The following is a 21,677-nucleotide window of genomic DNA, read 5'->3' as shown; positions in this document are numbered from 1 at the left end:
AGAGAGAGAGAGAGAGAGAAATGTCAGAATAGTTTAAAACTCTTTGGTAAGTGACTACCAGGTTACTACATTTTCTATGTGAAGTTCAAGGTCCAGCGATATCATCTGTGATTTAAGCTCTTTAGGAACGTTCTTGGAAAAGAAGGTATAATAATAAGGGGTCACTAATTTCTCATATCCTTACAGGACAATTGACAAATGTAAATCCAGCAGGGTATAATTATTTCTTCATCAGGCTGTATAGATCCCATCACGAAAGTAGTCTTCAGGGATGTGGAATGAGCCAAGCTATACAGTTCATTAACAAAAGACAAGGAAATTGTGACAACCTAATCCGTATGCTGCTTGAACTGACCTTTGGTTTATGAGTTTCAAGGGTTTAAAAATAAAAAATAAACTTTTGTTTTTGATCAATCGATGATTGTTTTAAAATCCTGTAGCTCAAAAACTATACAACCTATAGAGGTCAAACTTGCACCATTGTTTTCCTCTAAAAATTACCTTCACCTTTATATGTAACATGACTATGCTACCTAAATCTGAAAATTTTAAACTATTCCAAAAAAACATTTCTTAAAATTTCCAAAATACGTACCCTCGGATTTTTTTTATAAAAATTACATGTGTTGTCCAGTCTAACGGACTACTTGCATGCAAAATTTCAAGATTGGATCTCAATGGGTTCTTGTATAAAATAATATTTTACTACCGCAATACACACTAGTGAGTTGAAAAGCAGACTATTTCTAGGCTATGAATACTAAGGTAGGCCTATGTAATTCTAACAAACTTAAATTATTATGTTAGCCTTTTTATGCAACATTACCCTCTTTTTGTTTGTTAATTCATTAAATGATATGGTGTTGTTTTAATTTAATGTTCATGATTCTTTTAACTATGCATCAGAAGAAAGTGAACACATTTCAATTGGTAATATACATGCTACAAGTTAAAATTTTGAATAAAGCCACTCACCTTCATCCATAGTTGTAAATGGCAGAGATTATCTTTTTCTTGGTTTTCCAGTGTTATTTGTAATCATTTACAACAAGTTCCTTATATTAGAAATTGGCATATAAGTAATTTCAGTTGGGGAAAAAGATTAGCTTCTTTATATTTGCATGGATAGAACTGTATTTGTAATACTAATTGGTATTTACAAAGTTAATACACATGGTATTTATACAACTTAGTGTTTAGTGAGGGTAGGTGTAACATAATTTAAACGTGCTTCTTTTATGATCTTTTAAGATATTTTTCCTAAGCAAGAGAAGACAACTTCATTTCTTTAGCACTTAAAGTGTAGGTTGTTCCCGTAGCTGTTGTTGGATTTGCTGTTTGTAAAAGAGTATTTCCTAGGACATCTAACATGTCTCTTGGTTGTGGATAGTAAAAAGACAGGGCTGGACCCTTTGGGTGAAAAAAATTTATTCAGTACATGCCCCGTATTTTTCTTCAATGGATCCTAGCCACCAAGAGTCATCGTAAGCTACTGTCACAAAACCAGCAGCAATATTTTCCATATATGACGGTGTTATTTGGTTCAGTGTTGCCACATATTAAAGAGACTCGTCCAGGCTAAAATGATAGGGCTTGACGGTAATTTGACTCTCTGTGCAGGGTTTATACGAGTCAAAAGTGATTGAAACTTTTGTGTTTCCACAGTCACTAAACCGAGGAAGTAAGTATTCTTTGGTCAATTCATAGTCCTCTGTTAAGCAATATTCAAAGTCAATTTTTTTATGTTTTCCATGGCAAAGACATAAAGTGATTTGGGTGTTAATATTTGTTGGTCATACGGTCTTTGTAAGCTGGCTTTAGCAGCTAGCCGCTTAACAGTTCCACCGAGGCCATCGCATGCACTCTTGCCGTGGGATGTTGCAAAGAACTCCCACTCTGCCTCAACTTCAAAATCAGTTTTGTGCAAACACAAATTAAAGAAGTTTTTCTTATTTTTATATTGTGCAGCACTGCCGTCAGAAAATTAAGTAATCTTTTTAAGTGCAAAAGACAAGGTTTGCTTCATGATTTCTAGCAGTTTTTTCTGGAATACGTAGAAAGCGACTGGATTATGATTCAGGCAATCTGATATGAAGACATACTGCAGATGTTTTAGTTTTCCCTCCCATTTATAATATATGATGAAAGAATGCAGTGAAGCTTGGGTGGTAGTCCAGTGGAATGATTGTATTTCATCTTGTACTACAAAAGAGTAGTTTTCTGCAAAATCACAGTTGACTACTATATGGCCTTCAGTTAAATTGTCCTTGATTTCGCTGTAGTATTCTTTCTGCTGACTAGCTATAAATGAATGAGTTTTTACCTTCATTAGAGTGTCCAGAAACTCATCCATAAAGTCATCAGTACTTTTTACTACAGTTTCCATCAAACACCTATCTACAGTTACCCACTTTTTGTAGTTAACTTCAATCATATTGTCAGTGAACTTTGCATTCAATAGATCTTTAAGTCTAGAGACACCAGGACATTCTTTACAAATATCCATAAAACATTGTTACGATGGTGGATTGCACATCATCTTGGCTAGGCAGGAATGATAAAATTTCAAAGCAGTTACATCTCCATCCAAAACAAAATTTTGCATCTTAGCACCATTCATCATTAGTTTAATGTTTTGGTGTAAGGTACACACACAAACAGTATGTGTGCCACTTCTTCCAGCCACGATCCAGTTCCTTGGTCTTAATTTGCAAAACTTGGAAAACCCAATTTTGTTTGCAGGGATCTTTTCCTTAAGTAATTGGTATATTTCTTGCAAATTTGCCCACACTAGCCTCTTTTGAACCTGGATCTTTCCATCTTTATTTCTTATAGTCATACAATCTTTTTTCCCTGGCGCCATTCTACTAACATGGTCAGAATTGTAGAAGTCTTTTACACAGTCAACAATATACTCATTTAGAGTTCTTCCAGGTTTAGGATTAGTAAAAGAAAAAGGAATTTTGTCAAATCCTAACAGTTTTACTGCACCAGCCATGTAGTTTGTCACTCCAAATTCTTCTTCTATTTTCTGACAGCTCCAACTCATATGTAAGATAGACAAAATCATCATGTTTTCACTTCTTTTTGTTGTTTGAGCAAACTTTTCTTTTAACTGTTGAGTAATCTCTGATTCATCTTCGGAATGTTCGGTAATAACTTCTTCAGGGCTCGATTCTGGTAGTAAGTTCTTTTCTAAGCTAGACTTTATTTTATGAAGTGTTTTCTTTGTATAGGTAGGCACAGAAAAATTTTTCTTCTTTAGTGGTGACTCACCAATGAGTTCCAAAGACTTGTTGAAATAGTCTACGGAAGATTGAGGATCAATAAAAGAATCGTTTACATTTTCGCTACTCCAAGGTAAAACTACTACTTCTGTTTTGTGTTTGTCACTAATCTTTTTCCTACATACATCACATATTTTCATGCCAATAATGATTCCTAAGTCTAGAGAGCACATCCAGTCTCTTACAGTTCTTAGTGATTGTACACAGACTTTCTTATGTTGTTCTACTTTAAAAGGATTACAACATTTAGCAACAATAATCGCCCAATTCTTCTGAGATGCCGTTTCTGTAACGTAACAAATTTTACTATCAAAAAGTACGTGTGTGTGTGTGTCTATATATATATATATATATATATATATATATATATATATATATATATATATATATATATATATATATAAAAAAAACAAAGATGAGGTGACTTACCGAACAAAAGCGCTGGCAGGTCGATAGACACACAAACAAACACAAACATACACACAAAATTCAAGCTTTCGCAACAAATTGTTGCCTCATCAGGAAAGAGAGAAGGAGAGGGAAAGACGAAAGGATGTGGGTTTTAAGGGAGAGGGTAAGGAGTCATTCCAATCCCGGGAGCGGAAAGACTTACCTTAGGGGGAAAAAAGGACGGGTATACACTCGCACACACACACATATCCATCCACACATATACAGACACAAGCGGACATATTTAAAGGCAAAGAGTTTGGGCAGAGATGTCAGTCGAGGCAGAAGTGTAAAGGCAAAGAAGTTGTTGAAAGACAGGTGAGGTATGAGTGGCGGCAACTTGAAATTAGCGGAGATTGAGGCCTGGCGGATGACGAGAAGAGAGGATATACTGAACTGACCTGCCTACACTGTGATGCATTCTATGTGGGAATGACCAGCAACAAACTGTCCATTCGCATGAATGGACACAGGCAGACAGTGTTTGTTGGTAATGTGGATCACCCTGTGGCTAAACATGCCTTGGTGCACAGCCAGCACATCTTGGCACAGTGTTACACCGTCCGGGTTATTTGGATACTTCCCACTAACACCAACCTATCCGAACTCCGGAGATGGGAACTTGCTCTTCAATATATCCTCTCTTCCCGTTATCCACCAGGCCAAGGCATGTTTAGCCACAGGGTGATCCTCATTACCAACAAACACTGTCTGCCTGTGTCCATTCATGCGAATGGACAGTTTGTTGCTGGTCATTCCCACATAGAATGTGTCACAGTGTAGGCAGGTCAGTTGGTAGATCACGTGGGTGCTTTCACACGTGGCTCTGCCTTTGATCGTGTACACCTTCCGGGTTACAGGACTGGAGTAGGTGGTGGTGGGAGGGTGCATGGGACAGGTTTTACACCGGGGGCGGTTACAAGGGTAGGAGCCAGAGGGTAGGGAAGGTGGTTTGGGGATTTCATAGGGATGAACTAAGAGGTTACGAAGGTTAGGTGGACGGCGGAAAGACACTCTTGGTGGAGTGGGGAGGATATCATGAAGGATGGATCTCATTTCTGGGCAGGATTTGAGGAAGTCGTATCCCTGCTGGAGAGCCACATTCAGAATCTGATCCAGTCCTGGAAAGTATCCTGTCACAAGTGGGGCACTTTTGTGGTTCTTCTGTGGGAGGTTCTGGGTTTGAGAGGATGAGGAAGTGGCTCTGGTTATTTGCTTCTGTACCAGGTCGAGAGGGTAGTTGCGGGATGCGAAAGCTGTTGTCAGGTTGTTGGTGTAATGCTTCAGTGATTCCGGACTGGAGCAGATTCGTTTGCCACGAAGACTTAGGCTGTAGGGAAGGGACCGTTTGATGTGGAATGGGTGGCAGCTGTCGTAATGGAGGTACTGTTGCTTGTTGGTGGGTTTGATGTGGACGGACGTGTGAAGCTGGCCATTGGACAGGTGGAGCTCAACATCAAGGAAAGTGGCATGGGATTTGGAGTATGACCAGGTGAATCTGATGGAACCAAAGGAGTTGAGGTTGGAGAGGAAATTCTGGAGTTCTTCTTCACTGTGAGTCCAGATCATGAAGATGTCTTCAATAAATCTGTACCAAACTTTGGGTTGGCAGGCCTGGGTAACCAAGAAGGCCTTCCTCTAAGCGACCCATGAATAGGTTGGCGTACGAAGGGGCCATCCTGGTACCCATGGCTGTTCCCTTTAATTGTTGGTATGTCTGGCCTTCAAAAGTGAAGAAGTTGTGAGTCAGGATGAAGCTGGCTAAGGTAATGAGGAAAGAGGTTTTAGGTAGGGTGGCGGGTGGTCGACGTGAAAGGAAGTGCTCCATCGCAGCGAGGCCCTGGACGTGCGGCATATTTGTGTACAAGGAAGTGGCATCAATGGTTACAAGGATGGTTTCTGGGGGTAACGGATTGGGTAAGGATTCCAGGCGTTCGAGAAAGTGGTTGGTGTCTTTGATGAAGGATGGGAGACTGCACGTAATGGGTTGAAGGTGTTGATCTACGTAGGCAGAGATACGTTCTGTGGGGGCTTGGTAACTAGCTACAATGGGACGGCCAGGATGATTGGGTTTGTGAATTTTAGGAAGAAGGTAGAAGGTAGGGGGGCGGGGTGTCGGTGGGGTCAGGAGGTTGATGGAGTCAGGTGAAAGGTTTTGTAGGGGGCCTAAGGTTCTGAGGATTCCCTGAAGCTCCGCCTGGACATCAGGAATGGGATTACCTTGGCAAACTTTGTATGTGGTATTGTCTGAAAGCTGACGCAGTCCCTCAGCCACAAACTCCCGACGATCAAGTACCACGGTCGTGGAACCCTTGTCCGCCGGAAGAATGATGATGGACCGGTCAGCCTTCAGATCACGGATAGCCTGGGCTTCAGCAGTGGTGATGTTGGGAGTAGGATTAAGGTTTTTTAAGAAGGATTGAGAGGCAAGGCTGGAAGTCAGAAATTCCTGGAAGGTTTGGAGAGGGTGATTTTGAGGAAGAGGAGGTGGGTCCCACTGTGACGGAGGACGGAACTGTTCCAGGCAGGGTTCAATTTTGATAGTGTCTTGGGGAGTTGGATCATTAGGGGTAGGATTAGGATCATTTTTCTTCGTGGCAAAGTGATACTTCCAGCAGAGAGTACGAGTGTAGGACAGTAAATCTTTGACGAGGGCTGTTTGGTTGAATCTGGGAGTGGGGCTGAAGGTGAGGCCTTTGGATAGGACAGAGGTTTCAGATTGGGAGAGAGGTTTGGAGGAAAGGTTAACTACTGAATTAGGGTGTTATGGTGCCAGATTGTGTTGCTTGGAATTTGGAGGTTTTGGAGGGAGTGGAGCTGGAAGTGGGAGACTGAGTAGATGGGAGAGACTGGGTTTGTGTGCAATGAGAGGTGGTGGAGGTTTGCTGGAAAGGTTGTGAAGGGTGAGTGAGTTGCCTTTCCGGAGGTGAGAAACCAGGAGATTGGATAGTTTTTTGAGGTGAAGAGTGGCATGCTGCTCTAATTTGCGGTTGGCCTGTAGGAGGATGCTCTGAATAGCCGGTGTGGATGTGGGAGAGGAAAGATTGAGGACTTTTATTAAGGATAGGAGTTGACAGGTGTGTTCATTGGCTGAGTTGATGTGTACGTGAAGGATTAGGTGGGTGAGGGCAATGGATTGTTCAGTTTGGAACTGGTATAGGGACTGATGGAAAGAAGGGTTGCAGCCAGAGATGGGAACTTTAAGTGTGAGGCCTTTGGGGGTTATGCCAAATGTCAGACAAGCCTGAGAAAATAAAATATGCGAGCGTAATCTGGCTAGGGTGAAGGCATGTTTGCGGAGGGAATGTAAATAAAACTTAATGGGGTCGTTGTGGGGGTGTTGTGAGAGTGACATGGTATTAGAAGGTGGAAAGTGTAACATGAGGTTGAAATGAAAATGAAAGATAAAAATATATGGGGAGAGATACGGGTGAACTAGAAAATAACTGGAGATCTGGTATGAAAAAATGCGAAAAAGTGTTGGTTAAGTTGATCCTGTGGTGAACTTGGGTTGCAGTACATTCAGTTACTGTTATTTGCTGTCCTTTTACAAATTATAGCTAAAGATTTCTATTTGTGAATAATGGAAACGAGGAAGGAAGGTGGGATTTAACATCCTGTCAACATCGGGGTCATTAGATATGGAGCACGAGGTCAGATCGTGTGAAAGACAGGGAAGGAAATTGGCCGCACTCTCCGATAGGAACTGTCCCGACATTTCCGTAGAGTCATGTAGGGAAATCGCAGAAAACCTAAATGTGTATGACACAGGATTGAACCGTCAACTTCCCAAATTCGAGTCCAGTGTGCTCACCGTGCACCACCTCGCTCGGTCAAATAGTGGAATAACATTTGTGTGTGTTGTGTACATAGTTCCGCGTAGTTAGCGCGTACACAACTTTCCCACTAGAGCGCGCCCCGCTAAGCACAACAGCGCAGGCGCAGCGTTCATCCGTCTCCGCACTACGAGATGGCGCTGTCTTAAGAGATGGACCAAATTCTGCTTCCGCCGATCTGCGTATTAATATGTAACGCAGCCAATGAGATTGCTGCTAACGTAGAACCTTTTGTCCTTGCGGATCACACTCGCGCAGTGATACCTGAACGCTCGAGGTATTATAACGAGTGTACAGACCTCCGATTAGTCAGTCTGCATTAGTCTGTACCAGTCTGCATTTGTCTGTACCAGTCAATAGTCAAGTTTCAGTTTGCGCCTAATAAGATTATTCATTTATCTTCACGGCTGTGTACAGGAATATGGCAGACACTTTGGTCTTGGTACGTTAATCTTATTGTCACATGTCTCTGATACTTGACAAAGGAACTTCAGAGTGTCAATTGTAAATAGCATCCAGAACCAAGTTAAGTAGTTTTTAGGCTTGTTATTATTTTAATAAATGTGTGTGAAAATTAATCAAGTTCTGTTTAAAGTTGTTCACCGTCAATCTGCTACTCTAAGCGTGCAAGTGGCATTTCTATCGTCTGACCAAACGGCAGAAGATAAACACGCGACAATAGGACCATGAGACATATTGTTGACACTCGCCTACTTCGTTAGAGTGACAAGTCATATAATCTGATGGTGTGTGTACCGAAGGTCTTACAGTACACCCACCACAGTGTGACTGAGGAATTTTAAATAAAACAATAATTGCTACTGGATTATGCTGTTTAGTTTGCCAAAAAATGGTATTCTGTTTTTGGTAACAACGCTTCAACTATAAATGCTAATTACTCTGAAACTAGTTGTGAGCAAAACTCACCACCAGTTTCCCGACATTAGCTGCATCTATAAATACTTTATCTGAAAGCCAGTAATGAGATAGATGTTTACACATGAACAATGATAACAATGTTTTATGTTACTGGTATTTGTAGTCAGCACAGCTTTTAGTAAACTAATTACACTAATGGCTTCTAGGTAACCAGACGAATGTAATGGATAATAAAATTAGCCTGAGCTAATATTGGAGACTTTTGATATTGTGCACACCTGCCATACAAATGATAAGCCAATGATGTTTACACACACACACACACACACACACACACACACACACACACACACACACACACACACACACACACACACACAAAGGAAAGGAAAGGAGGCGGGGCGGGGGATGAGGGAGCTAGTGGCGGGGAAGAAAAATGTAACAGCGTGAAAGAATCCACCTGGTTTGTTTAAAAATGTTACAACGGCATGATATTGAGGGAGTTCTGCAAACAAAACAGTCGCCAGTTTCGCCACTGATAGAAGATGCGAGAGACCAGTACGGGCATCGAGCCTATCCGAGTGCCAGTACGCAGGGTACCGAGTGCCAGCTGGGGGCTGGCTCCCCTCAGGAGAGGATGCAGCCAGTGTACGACATCCTTCCCAGCCAAGTCAGTGCACGCATCCAGGCCAGAGTGGGGGCGACATCGTACTGGTTAAGTGGGCTCGTACTGCCAAGATTTTGTAAATTTGACTCCATTCTGTAATCATTCCTACATCACATACCCTCTCAACTTGTGAAGTTTCATTTCTTTTCCTCCTCCCCTTCTGGGTATTTCTTTCTTTCCTTCCCCCCCCCCCTCCCCCCCGCCCCCCCTCTCTCGGACATGAACTATGAACTCATTACTTTAAAGAAGATTTTCTGATGACACAGATGTACAGAGACATAAATTAAGCACAGTCGATCACATCTTATAACTCAAGGGGTACGTTGCTCTGAATGGAACGTGATATCGCCAAGTTTAAAAATGTTAATTAGTAGTAACCTGATAAATACCTGTATAATTGACACTTAAAATAATAGGGTATCTGGTGCTAATTTATTATTGTTTCACTAGTTCATAAAAACTGACAAAAGTTTCTAACTTCAGATTACCACAAAGCGAACATTTATTTTGATGAAACTTGCACATAATACAAATAAAAAGTGAATAAATAAGCAAGAAATTTTTTTTTGGATAAACAGATAACAAATATTTCATAACTATTTTAAATTAATTACTGTACACAATAATACATGCTAGTCCAGCCAGTGATATTTAAGAATGGCTACCTCATCAGTCTTGCCACTTTATCTCGTAAAGAAAAAGTTGTTTCAAATCCACTGTCATTACGACGAGAAACCGAGCGTCATTGCAGATCGTTAAAGCCAGAATTCAAACACTATTGCAGATGGTTAAACAATGGAAACTTCAGGCTGGAATATCAACAATTTTAAGAAAAGGATTGGCAGTCAGGCACAACTAAAAGACTGTTACACATTACCGCTTTCTGTCAGAGCCTCCTTCGGCAAAGAAAATACTCGTACGTTCGCACGAGCAAACACGGCCAGAAGCTAGAATGTATAACAGTCTATTCATTGTACTTGTCTGCTAATCAGTGTAAAGATGACCCACTGAGTTGCACACTATCCTTTTCCTAATATTACTGTAAATAATTTATGTTCTTTCTACACACTTCCACAATTACTTGTAATTACCCTGTTTCAAAACAGTTTCCACCAATGTTAATGTGACGTTACACCCAAAATAAATATTTTCGACCTGACAGCCTGCAGCAGTCCACTACGACACACAGTCTAGTAACAAAAGTTGAGAAGTATTAAATTTTGGCCCAGTTACAATATTCCAGCTGAGATGCAATCAGTATTTAAAATTAGTTCCCTATAAATATCATATCAGTTTTATATATTCTCTAGAAAGAGAACAGATATACTGCTTTAATCCTAGACATCGTTATCTTTAACTATCATTGCAACTCTCCAGTCATCCACTGCTTCCTCTGCACTGCGAAGCAACACATTCTCCTCCTCTTCAAGTTCTGCACCACTCTCGTTATCGGACACGTAGAAAGCCGGTTACAAAGGTCGAATGACGCCGTGGATTTTAAGACCGGGCATCTGCTTGGCCAGCCCTTCTACGGCCTTCGGGTCACCTTGACACTCTTTGACCCCCAGCTCCCTGTGATAAGAATGAAAACACTGCTTTTACTGTGACAACGTGGCCATCCAATGGAGTTACCTCTATATTGTGCATGTTTGAACAACAGAAAATTTAATTATATACATGGAGGCTCATATTTATCTCAGAGAAAACAATGCGAAAAGAATCTAAAAGGAAGTGACATACTGGGATAAGAGGTAAGAAAGGGTGCAGGGGGGGGGGGGGTAGGTAACAAGAGGAGAGTGGCAGTACGCACAGGGAAGGAGCAGTTCCAGAGCGAGAGGGGCTGAACGAGGCAAGGGGGTAAATGGCTGCAGGAAATACAAGTGTAACATTAGTTTGGTGAACAACTTCATAGCGTTTTTGTTTTGCTTATCGGTAATCCAGTCGCTATGGGTTTATTTAGCGATTATCAGTTTTTCTTTGTAGTTTGCTGTTGCTACTTGCATTCACATATTGCCATTTTGTCATTTTGAGATAGTGAGTAGAGTAGAAAACTGAGGGCCGAGTGGAGAAATCTGAACTTTTTGGACAGCAGTGGAGGTGGCCAGAAACATCGGGATAATGCCAATGGACAGAGCGTAACAAGAAAATTGTTTTTTCATTTTAAGAAGTATTGTTTTGACATTAGTGACTGCCTGAAATCGGGAAGACCTTCGGGGCTTGACGAAGATAGTTTAAATGCATTAATCCACACTCGTCCGTGTCAGTGTGCTTGAGAACTGGCAAATGTGATGAACTGTGATCGTTCCACCATTGTGCAACATTTGCACGCAATGGGGAAGGTTCAAAAATTGGGCAAATGGGTACCGCACACTCTAAACCGAAATCATAAAAATGAACAGGTGGCCGTACTTGTACTATTCTCGCTCGTCGTGAACTGACTCGTGAACACCTCCGACCGATCCTTACGGGTGACGAGAAATGGTGTCTTTATGCTAACATTAGGAAAAGAAAGGAATGGTTAAGGCCCAAACAAATTAGCAACTGTCCGTACAAAGACTTGCACGTATTCACAAAAGATAACGTAATGCATCTGATGGAACAGTGATGGTGGGGCGTGCCTCGAATTGCTTCCCTTGGGTGTAACCGTCACTGCTGATATTTATTGTTACGAGCTGAGACATCTCACAGACACAGTCTGAGAACAACGACCAGGAAGACTGCGTGAAGCGATGCTACTCCACGATAATGCTAGACTGCATTTTGCATCACTGACAAAAAACACTACATAGGAGTTGGGTAGGGAAGTCATTCCACACCCACCTTATTCACCTGATCTTGTACCCTAAAATTTTCATCCTTCTGCTTTTCATCAAACAACCTTCAAGGAAATTCAATTCGACACGAAAATGTGCTCCGAAAGTGGCTCGACGAGTTCTTCGTCTCGAAAGAACGATTTCTAGTCGTAGAATCAAAAATTTACACCGGCATTGGCAGACTGTTGTAAACAGTGAAGGAGAATATATTACTGATGACTAAAGTCTCTGTTATGAGTATCTATTGTTATTATTATTATTATTATTATTATTCGTTACAGTCAACTTTGGACTACGCTAAGCATCAGTCATTTCTTGTGCTTTTTCTTGCGTTCTTCCCAGTACTTCTTCATTTTTTCTGAGTGGGCTTCTTTACGCTCTTGCGACCAGGTTGTTCACGTCTTCTTTGATTGCGTTCGGTCTTTGAATCCCTGTATTTTGTTGATGGCATTCCTATATTCCATTCTGTTGTAAACTGTCTCTGGTATAATGTTCATTTCTGCAATGTCTTCTTTTACTTCTTTCAGCCAGTTAATTTGTGTCTTTCTGCTTTCCATGTATTCCAGGATTTTCTTTGCCGTTCTTTCTGGTGCCATTCTTTTGACATGCCCATAGAAACTCAGTCTTCTCTTTTTAAAGGATGTTGTCAGTTTTTCAATTTTCTCGTATAACTCTTTATTGGATCGCAATTTATAATCTTGTCCATCCTTTTTAGGTCCTAAGATCTTTCTCAGTATTTTTCTCTCTTTTATTTCCAATTTCTCCAACAGACGTTTTCTGTTCAGTGGGATGCATTCAATCGCATACAAACTTTCTGGTTTTATTACCGCATTGTAGTGCCTGAGCTTGGCATTGATGGAGATCGACTTTTTATTGTATACATTTCGGCATAGCTGGTATGCCGTTTCCATCTTTATTGCTCTTCCTGTAGTGAAACATTTGGTAACCCTGTCGGTGTAATCCATTCCCCTAGATACTTAAATTTATGAACTCTCTTAATTATTCCATATTTAGTTTGCAATGTCTGTGTTGGGTCTGTTTTGTCCTGTATCATCAGTTCTGTCTTTTCATACGATATTTGTAGACCTGTCTTCTCAGCGATCTCATGCAGCATTTCTATCTGAATCTTTGCTGTTTCGATGTCATCTGCCAATATTGCCATGTCATCAGCAAATGCCAGACATTCAATTTTTGTTTTATTTCTTCCTAACGTTATCCCATTTTTCACTCCAGCTTCTGCCATCTTCTTTCTCCATTCCCTGACCACTTTTTCAAGGACAATGTTAAACAACAGTGGGGAGAGCCCATCCCCTTGTCTAACACCTGTTCCAATTACAAACGGTTGTGACAATCTACCCAAAAACTTCACTTGTGATTTTGTTCCCGTAAGGGTTTCCTGGATTAGACTTCTGCTTTTATCATCAATCCCAAATTCTTCTAATGTGTTAATCAGGGTTGGTCTATCAATAGAATCATATGCTTTTTTGAAGTCTATGAATGTAATTACTAGATTTTTCGATGTGCGTGCGCGAAGTTGTATTATGGAGAGTAGACTGAATATCTGTTCACTGCATGATCTTCCTTTTCTAAACCCAGCCTGATATTCACCCAGTTCTTTCTCTACCTGATTTTCAATCCTGTTTTGTAGTGCCTTGGATAGGATCTTATAGGCCACTGATAACAATGAGATACCTCTGTAGTTATTTGCATTTGTCTTGGCACCCTTCTTATGTAACGGATGAATCAATGCTGTCTTCCATTCCTCCGGAATCTTCTCTGTATTCCAAATCTCTTCAAACAGCGCCTCGAAATTATTTATTAAGTTTTCTCCTGCGTATTTCAGTAGTTCCGCGACTAACGAATCTTTACCAGATGCTTTACTGTTTTTCAATCCTTTCAAGATCTCTTTAATTTCTTCTTTATTAGGTGGTTCAGAGTCTGGTAGCTTATTCTTAGGCTTCTCAAATGTCAAGGTTTCATCAGGTCTTTTGCAGCTTAGCAGCGTTTCAAAGTAGTTCGCTAGGTGTTGGCAATTTTGTTCCACGCTGGTGATCAGATTTCCTTTTTCATCTTTGAAGCAGAGTGTCGGTGGTTTATATCTTGTTATTGTAGTTCTGAATGTTTGAAAGAAATTGCGTGTATTGTTCTTAGAAAATTCATCTTGTATTTTCTGTATTTGTTGTGTGTCATATTCCCTTCGTTCACTTTCAATGATTTTCGTCGTTTCACGTCTTTGCGTTTTGAACTGCTCCCAGTCAGTTGGCCTTTTGGTTGAGTTGTATTTCTCCCAAGTTCTGGCTCTTTTCTGTAGTGCTTTCTCACAGACCTCATTCCACCAGGGATGCTTTTTCTTTTTGGTTAGTAAAATTGTTTGTTCTGCTGCGTCTCGTATTGAGGTTGCAATTTCTTCCCATTTGTGACTTTTGATTTTATCTGTCTTTTCCTTGTAGTCGTCTAAGACTTGCTGATTGAGCATTAAGTCCTGTACTCTATATTTGGCTATTTTTGTTTCGTCACTCTTGTGACTTCTTTCTGGTGTTAATTTCATCTTAATTTTGGTCAGATAATGGTCAGAATCAAAGTTGGCCCCTTTCACCACCTGTACATCTTGAATGTCCCTTGAATTATCATAACTTATTGTCACGTGATCAATCTGGAACTCGCCAAGTAATTTGTTCGGTGATTTCCATGTTGTTTGTTTTTTGGGATTCTTCTGGAATTTAGTTGTCATAATGTTCAATTTGAATTTCTCACAAAACTCTACTAATCTCTGGCCATTCATGTTAGTTTTAGTGTGTGCTGTAAACCTCCCTGTGCTTTTTGATAATTCGTTTCTTCCAATTTGTGCATTAAAGTCTCCTAACAGAATTGTAGTGTGTTGCTCAGGGATCTTCCCTATTGTTTCTTCCAGTTCCTCCCAAAATGTCTGCACTTTCTCTGGATTTTGTTGGTTGTCTTTATTTATTGGTGCATGGGCATTTATAACTGTGTACTTTTTATTTTTATTTCTGAATGTTATCAATGATATTCTTGGTGATTTAGATTTAAATTCTAGTACCTTAGTAGAGAATGAGTTATGTATCACAAATGCTGTGCCATATACCCGAAGACCTTTTGTATTCTTTACTATCTGTGCTGGTTTCCCTTTATAAATCCTGTACTGGTCTGCCTGTACTGTATCCTCATCTGGGTATCTTGTTTCTTGTATAGCCAGAACTTTTAGTTTGTGTTCATCCATTAGTTTTGTCAGTTCTTTTTGTTTACCTGTTCTCAGCATTGAGTTCACGTTCAGTGTTCCTATGAACGTTTGATGTCTGTTCCTATGTTTAGCGTTAGGGATCCTAGGACCCTCCGACTGGTCTGTTGCGCAATGATGCTGGGCCCCCGGATCCGAATGCCCAGCTTCGGTGGTATTACCACCACGGGGAGGAAACTTTCTCATTGCACCTTCCATTTCTGTATGAGTATCTATTGTGTTTATTAAACTTATGGAAAAACACTATGAACTTATATACCAATCATTATGCACTAAAAAATAAGATTCAAGGGCTGGAAATGAGATTCCTATGAATGGTGAAAGGATACGCAAAAATAGACAAAATAAAAATGCATATTACAAAAACAGTTCAAAGTTGAATAAAAAAATGATAAGATATATGAATTTAGAATTAAATGGAAGGACCATCTGGAAAGAGTACCCGAGTGATGATGACCGTTACAAGCTGTGCAGTACGAACCACACACAAAAGTGGAAAAAGACGTAAGAAAGTGGCGAGCATTGAGATTCTGCATCCAACTTGTTTTAAGCTGACAGGTATGGTGTAACAGTGTCTATTATAATAGGAGCCCAGAAGAAGGTCAATGTATCTCACGGCACTGGATTTCTAAGTAGAGCTTTCAATTTGCACAGACCGTGTTGTGGCGACAAAAATGTATGATATGTGCTTTATTGGAGGAAAACTGGGAGCCATGCTACAGGTCCCAAGAATGGGCTCTCTGTACGACACCTTGAAGTTGACGTTCAGCTAAGGCCACGGACTCATAGCCGTACCACAAGCAAAAGTCGTCATATAAGGAGTCTATAATTTTCAGTGCAATTTTTTGAAATATTTCTTGTAGCCTTTGGCTGTCATTCTTTTTATTTCCTGTACGATTGTACAATTTTGGCTTTAGGCCATTTTCAGGTATTATTAAAAAAGTAACAGATCAGATTGGTAATATTTTACAGAAACATGACATCAGACCGGTCTTTACACCAACAAAGAAAATAAGTCAAGTTCTGCAATCTGCGAAGGATAAACACCCTCCTGTGTTGACGTGTGGTGTATACAAAATTCTGTGTACGTGTGGTAAAGTTTATATTGGAACTACCAAGAGGAGTGTAAATACATGGCTAAAAGAGCACAAAAGTCTCTGCTATAGCTGATTTCTCTATTTTTTCCTATCGGCAGAGCATGCTCTTCAGTCAGGAAACCACGAAGTGAAGTTTTCTGAAACAGAAATTTTATTTACAACGTCAAATTATTATCCACAGTTATGTAGAGAAGCCATTGAAATTTATAAGCATCAGGATGATTTTAACAGAAAAGAGGAGGCAATGAAACTTAGTGACATATGGACAGTAGCTCTGCAGAATCGCTAGACAACTTTATCTTTGACAAGATGACAATCGATAGTTAAGTTTTATCCTTGACAAGGATTATCTCTGCTAATCACGTGTTACTTCGACCACGCCCCCTTTCCTACAGTATATATGTCGCTCTCGGACGTCCGACCAGTCAGTCGGCAAGACTCGGCAGAGGACTGCCTCTGAAGATGTCCAGCACAGTCCTGGACAAAACGTCAGGAACAGAAGAGTTTCTCAGACCACGACCTCACATCCCAAAAGGTTTACCAGCAGCCGTTTTCAAGTATTTAATGGATGATTTTTTAGTAGCAGATTATGTCATATGAGTCATTGCTTCTATGACATTACGTTACGTTCATAAAATAAATCCGAAGTGTTCACGCTATTTTAGGAGCGTGTTACTTTCAAGTAGTTGCAAAAGGAAACAAGACTATACAATAAGCTACCTACAAACATTAAAACAATAAAAGACATTTCAAGATTTAAAACTGCTGTCCACAATATCTATTGCAAAAATGTTATTATAGTATAAATGAATATCTTGAAACATAAAAATTTATTGCCAAATACCTAAAAAAAAAAAGATAATTATTTGCGTTAAATATAATGTATGGAAGCTGAACCTTCAGTTGTAATAATATGAAGGCTAAAACAATTTAAATACTGTTATATGATTTAAAAACATGTATTGTAAATCACAATGATCTGTCCAATATTGTACAGTATACCTTGTACAACAAATGATCAAAAGGACCAATAAAAATGTTATGTAATGTAACTGCTCAAAAGTAACATGCTCCTAAAATAGCATGAACACATTGGATTTATTTTATGAGCATAACATGATGTCACAGGAACAACGATGTGAATGACATAATCTGCTACTAAAAAATCATGCATAAAAATACTTGAAAATGGCCTAAGGCCGAAATTGTACAATCGTACAGGAAATAAAGAGAATGGCAGCTGAAGGCCTCAAGACATCTTAAAAGAAAAAAAAATAAGGAGTATGTGTAGCCACTGGACTCGCAGATTCCCGAAGCTTGAAATCAGAGCCATGGGATCGAGTTACAGTGACACCAGGTGGTATCATATGCTTCATGTGAGTGGAAAAAGAGGCAGATAAAATGAAGGTGGTAGCAGCTGAGAAGGGAGTGAAACAGGGTTGCAGCTATCATAATATTATTCAGTGAAAATGTTGGGAAGCTGTGACATATGGACAAAAAATTTGGAAAGGGTTTTGAAGTTCAGCGATAAGAAATATTTTTTCTTGGAGGTACGTTTTGTCTTTGCAACTAAATGAAAGGCAGTTTGTTTTTTGCCATATGCGTTTCACTTCTTTCATTTATGAAGCATCTTTAGTGGCCTGAAATACATATTTGTTTTTATATCTATGATAAAAATGCATTAGGTAGTAGTCCAAATATGTTACTATGTTATGTTTTCTTATGTTTTTCTCTTGTTTTTCCGATTAGAAACAACATTTATAGCACTAGTTTCATGAGGTTAAATTATCATTTGGTGTTACTTATGATTTCCGTTGATGCTAGTTCATGTGTGTGGTCCTGGAGATGTGTTCGCTTGTTCCCCATAATCCAGATGGCGGATTTCTGTTATTTTTTCACCCACCTTTATTGCAACAACTCACTTGCACTTTCACTATGTGCTCACCATGTGGTGTTTACCACGGGTAATGCCAATTGTCGCTGTGTGCTTATCTTTCGTCTTTTGTTTATGTTGTGTGTATGGCTTGATATTTTTCATTTGTTTTGTGTGTGTGTGTGTGTGTGTGTGTGTGTGTGTGTGTGTGTGTGTGAGAGAGAGAGAGAGAGAGAGAGAGAGAGAGAGAGAGAGAGAGAGAGAGATGTTCCACATCTCTGTTATTGTTTTAATGACTGATCTGTGAGTAACTGCTTTTATTGATTTTCTCATTAAGTACTTCCTTATTCATTGCAAGGACTCTTTGTATATGAAAGTTTTCCTGTAATGTCTGGAGTTTTTTTGTTGTAGTTGTTCACCTTAATAATTTTCATGTCCTGTTCCATGTTGGATAGTTCATGCCCTTGTTTTATCAGGTATCCAGCAGAGGTAGAATTGCTATTCTTATATTTCCAACTTCTTACAAGTTCTTTATACCTTGTTTTGAGGGGGACTGATGACCTTAGCTGTTTAGTCCCCCTTAAACATCCCAACAACCACCACCGCCACCTTGTTTTGAAATTCCCACCTGTCATCACCAGATATACTGGTTCATGTTCTTGGCATTCTAACTAGTATATTCCTGTGTTCAAAAAGATTTCGGGCTTGCAGCCAGTCGTCATAAACTTCACTGCACGATATTTCGACTGTGCAACTGCCAACCATCTTCAGGTGAGCCGAACGAGGACTGACAAAGACGTTCTCAACTCCAGCTTATATAGTGCACTGATAGTAATGCTGCGCATGCGTTGCAGTCGCAGAGACAGATAGGGCCACACCTCCCAGTGGCAGCGCCCTCGCTGGTGGAATTGCAATACTCAGCTGCCGTGGGTATTGTCACTGGCCGCAGCTATCGAACTCTTCTGGGGTCTTCGTCTCGAGCAAATTTCGGAGACGATGGGATTCCATGCATTATTCAATTGGTAACCACTGTCACGGTTCATTAGATTTCCCGCAATGCGTATTTCCACTGATTCTTTGATAATGGAGTCCAAAAAGTTTTTGCAGTGGCCAAAATCGAAGTTTTGTAGTACTCCATTGAATGTCCATTAGAAATACAATGTTCCGCAACTGCAGACTTACTGGCTTGCAGTAGGTGAGTGCATCGTTGTTGTTCTGTACAACACTCTTCCACTGTAGGCATTGTCTGTCCTATTTAGGCCATACCACATTAACACGGTATTATGTAAATTCCCGCCTTCTGCAGTGACAAATCATCCTTCATCCATCCCAGCAAATCCGAAATCGTAGAAGGCGGACAAAAAACCACTTTCACATGAAAATGATTAAGAATCCTTGCTATCTTGAAGGAGATATTTCCGACAAAGGGAAGAAAAGCTAGGGACTTGGCTGGGACGTTCTCCTCTTTATCCACTTCCCGGTTCCTGGCTCTAGTTGAGAAGGCCCTGTTAATTTGCCGGGTCAAGCACCCATTGTCTCTGAACACCATCCTCAAATGTGCCAGTTCCATAGGCAAATTCTCTGCATCCGACACCGTGTGTGCCCTGTGTACAAGGGTTTTAAGTACACTCACAGTCTGGGATGGGTGATGGCAACTTGATGAATGCAAATACAAATCAGTGTGAGTGGGCTTCCGATAGACAGAATGTCCCACAGTGCCGTCGCTCTTCTGTTTAACCAAAACATCCAGGAATGGAAGGCAGCCATCTTTCTCTAGTTCCGTAGTAAATCGAATATTCTCATGGATGGAGTTAAGATGATGAAAAAACTCCATTAACTTTTCTTCTCTGTGGGGCCACACTATGAAAGTGTCATCGACATAGCTCCAAAAAACAGTTGGTTTACAGACCGCTGATTCAAGTGCTCTCTCCTCAAAATCCTCCATAAGGAGGTTAGCCACCAGAGGAGACAGAGGGCTGCCCATGGTGACACCGTCAGACTGTTCATAATATTCCTGGTTAAACATAAAATAAGTTGAGGAAAGAGTACTGCTTTGTTTCAACATAATGTCTGATTCAAACTGTTGACCAATTAGAATCAAGGAATCTGCAAGAGGTACTTTTGTGAAAAGGGAAATTACATCAAAACTCACTACAGGATCCGAACTACTTAAGGGGGGTAGGACGTCAAACGAGCCGACTTTGAGCAGGAGAGGCACCACAGGACATTTTAATTTCCACTGTCTATACTTTTACAAGTAAATTCATAAAACTTTGTCAGCATGACCAGGAAGGATTCAGGATTCACACTCGTAGCAGCGGAAGTTAAAAAACATGACAAAATAATTTTTTTTACATGTGAAATTACATCATTTTTCCACTTACTATTGGCTGCATTTGTTGCTATAGGTACACTTTTCTTCATAAGTAAGAGAGACTGTTCGATGAATTTTGCACAGCATACAAACCGTACTTACAGCTGTCTGAAACTCTAGAATCTATTTAATTTTTGAAAAAATGAATGAGCTGTTATGTTTTATACTTTATGTTTAGAAAAAAAATTAAATTTTGTAGTTAATTATCTCAATTTTTACCACAGCTTTTAATAGATTTGGAAAATTCTAGAGTTTCATACACCTGTAAGTATGGTTTGTATGCTGTGCAAAATTCATCAAAGAATCTCTCTTACTTGTGAAGAAAAATGTACCTACAGCAACAAATGCAGCCAACAGTAAGCGAAAAAATGATGAAATTTCATACCTAAAAAAAAAATCATTTTGTTATATTTTTGCACTTCCACTGCTATGATTGTGAATACTGAATCCTTCCTGGTCATGCTGACAAAGTTTTATGACTTTATTTGTAAAAGTATAGACAGCAGAAAATAAAATGTCCTGTGGTGCCTCTCCTGCTCCAAGTCAGCCCGTCTGACGTCCTACCCCGCCTTAAGTGGAGAGCCCCCAGTCTATTAATAAAATCAGCAGAGTTCCGTATATGGTGTGAACATTTGCCAACAAATGGTCTCAACAAAGAAGCTAGATGTTTGGCTAAATCATATGTGGGTGCGTCAATATTACTGACTATAGGCCGTAAAGGCAGACCTTCTTTATGCACTTTAGGAAGAGCATACAGTCTCGGTGGTACACACCTTGGTATATATCTGGTTTGTCTGTTGTTGTTTGTAAATGTGACAGGAATGGGTATCTCATTCCATAAGCAATGTGTAATCCCTGTTTCTCTAGTGTATTTGTTATTCTGTGTGTATATTAAATTGTGCCATTTCTTTCTGTTAGTTATGTCTGTTAGTTTGTGTTTCTGTGTGTGTTGTAGTGTCTATGGCATTTTTAGGTGTTTGTGTTCTCTGCTTGTTTTCATTTTTCTTTAGTTATATTTTGATTTTGGGGTTGAGTCTTTTGCACTATATGGATTTTATAAACATTGTTTGGCAATTAGTTGTATGGTTGTAATTCTTTTTCATGGTTTTCTTGGCTGAGTGGTATATGTCATAGGGCTGATAATT

General features: G+C 39.9%; 1 protein-coding gene across 1 annotated transcript in view; it reads right to left on the bottom strand.

The window, feature by feature from the left end:
• Positions 1–9,646: 9,646 nt before the first annotated feature.
• The window catches only part of LOC124742182, a 121,012-nt gene continuing 108,981 nt past the window's right edge, over positions 9,647–21,677 (bottom strand). The window contains exon 5 of the mRNA XM_047248761.1: positions 9,647–10,691. The gene's annotated coding sequence lies outside the window, so the exon portion shown is untranslated. The remainder of the gene's footprint in view (positions 10,692–21,677) is intronic.

The sequence above is a fragment of the Schistocerca piceifrons genome, unplaced genomic scaffold (genome assembly GCF_021461385.2).
Source record: "Schistocerca piceifrons isolate TAMUIC-IGC-003096 unplaced genomic scaffold, iqSchPice1.1 HiC_scaffold_2171, whole genome shotgun sequence".
Lineage (NCBI taxonomy): Eukaryota > Metazoa > Arthropoda > Insecta > Orthoptera > Acrididae > Schistocerca > Schistocerca piceifrons.
The sequence above is the reverse complement of the archived record's forward strand: the minus strand, read 5'-3'. Positions and strand labels throughout refer to the sequence as shown.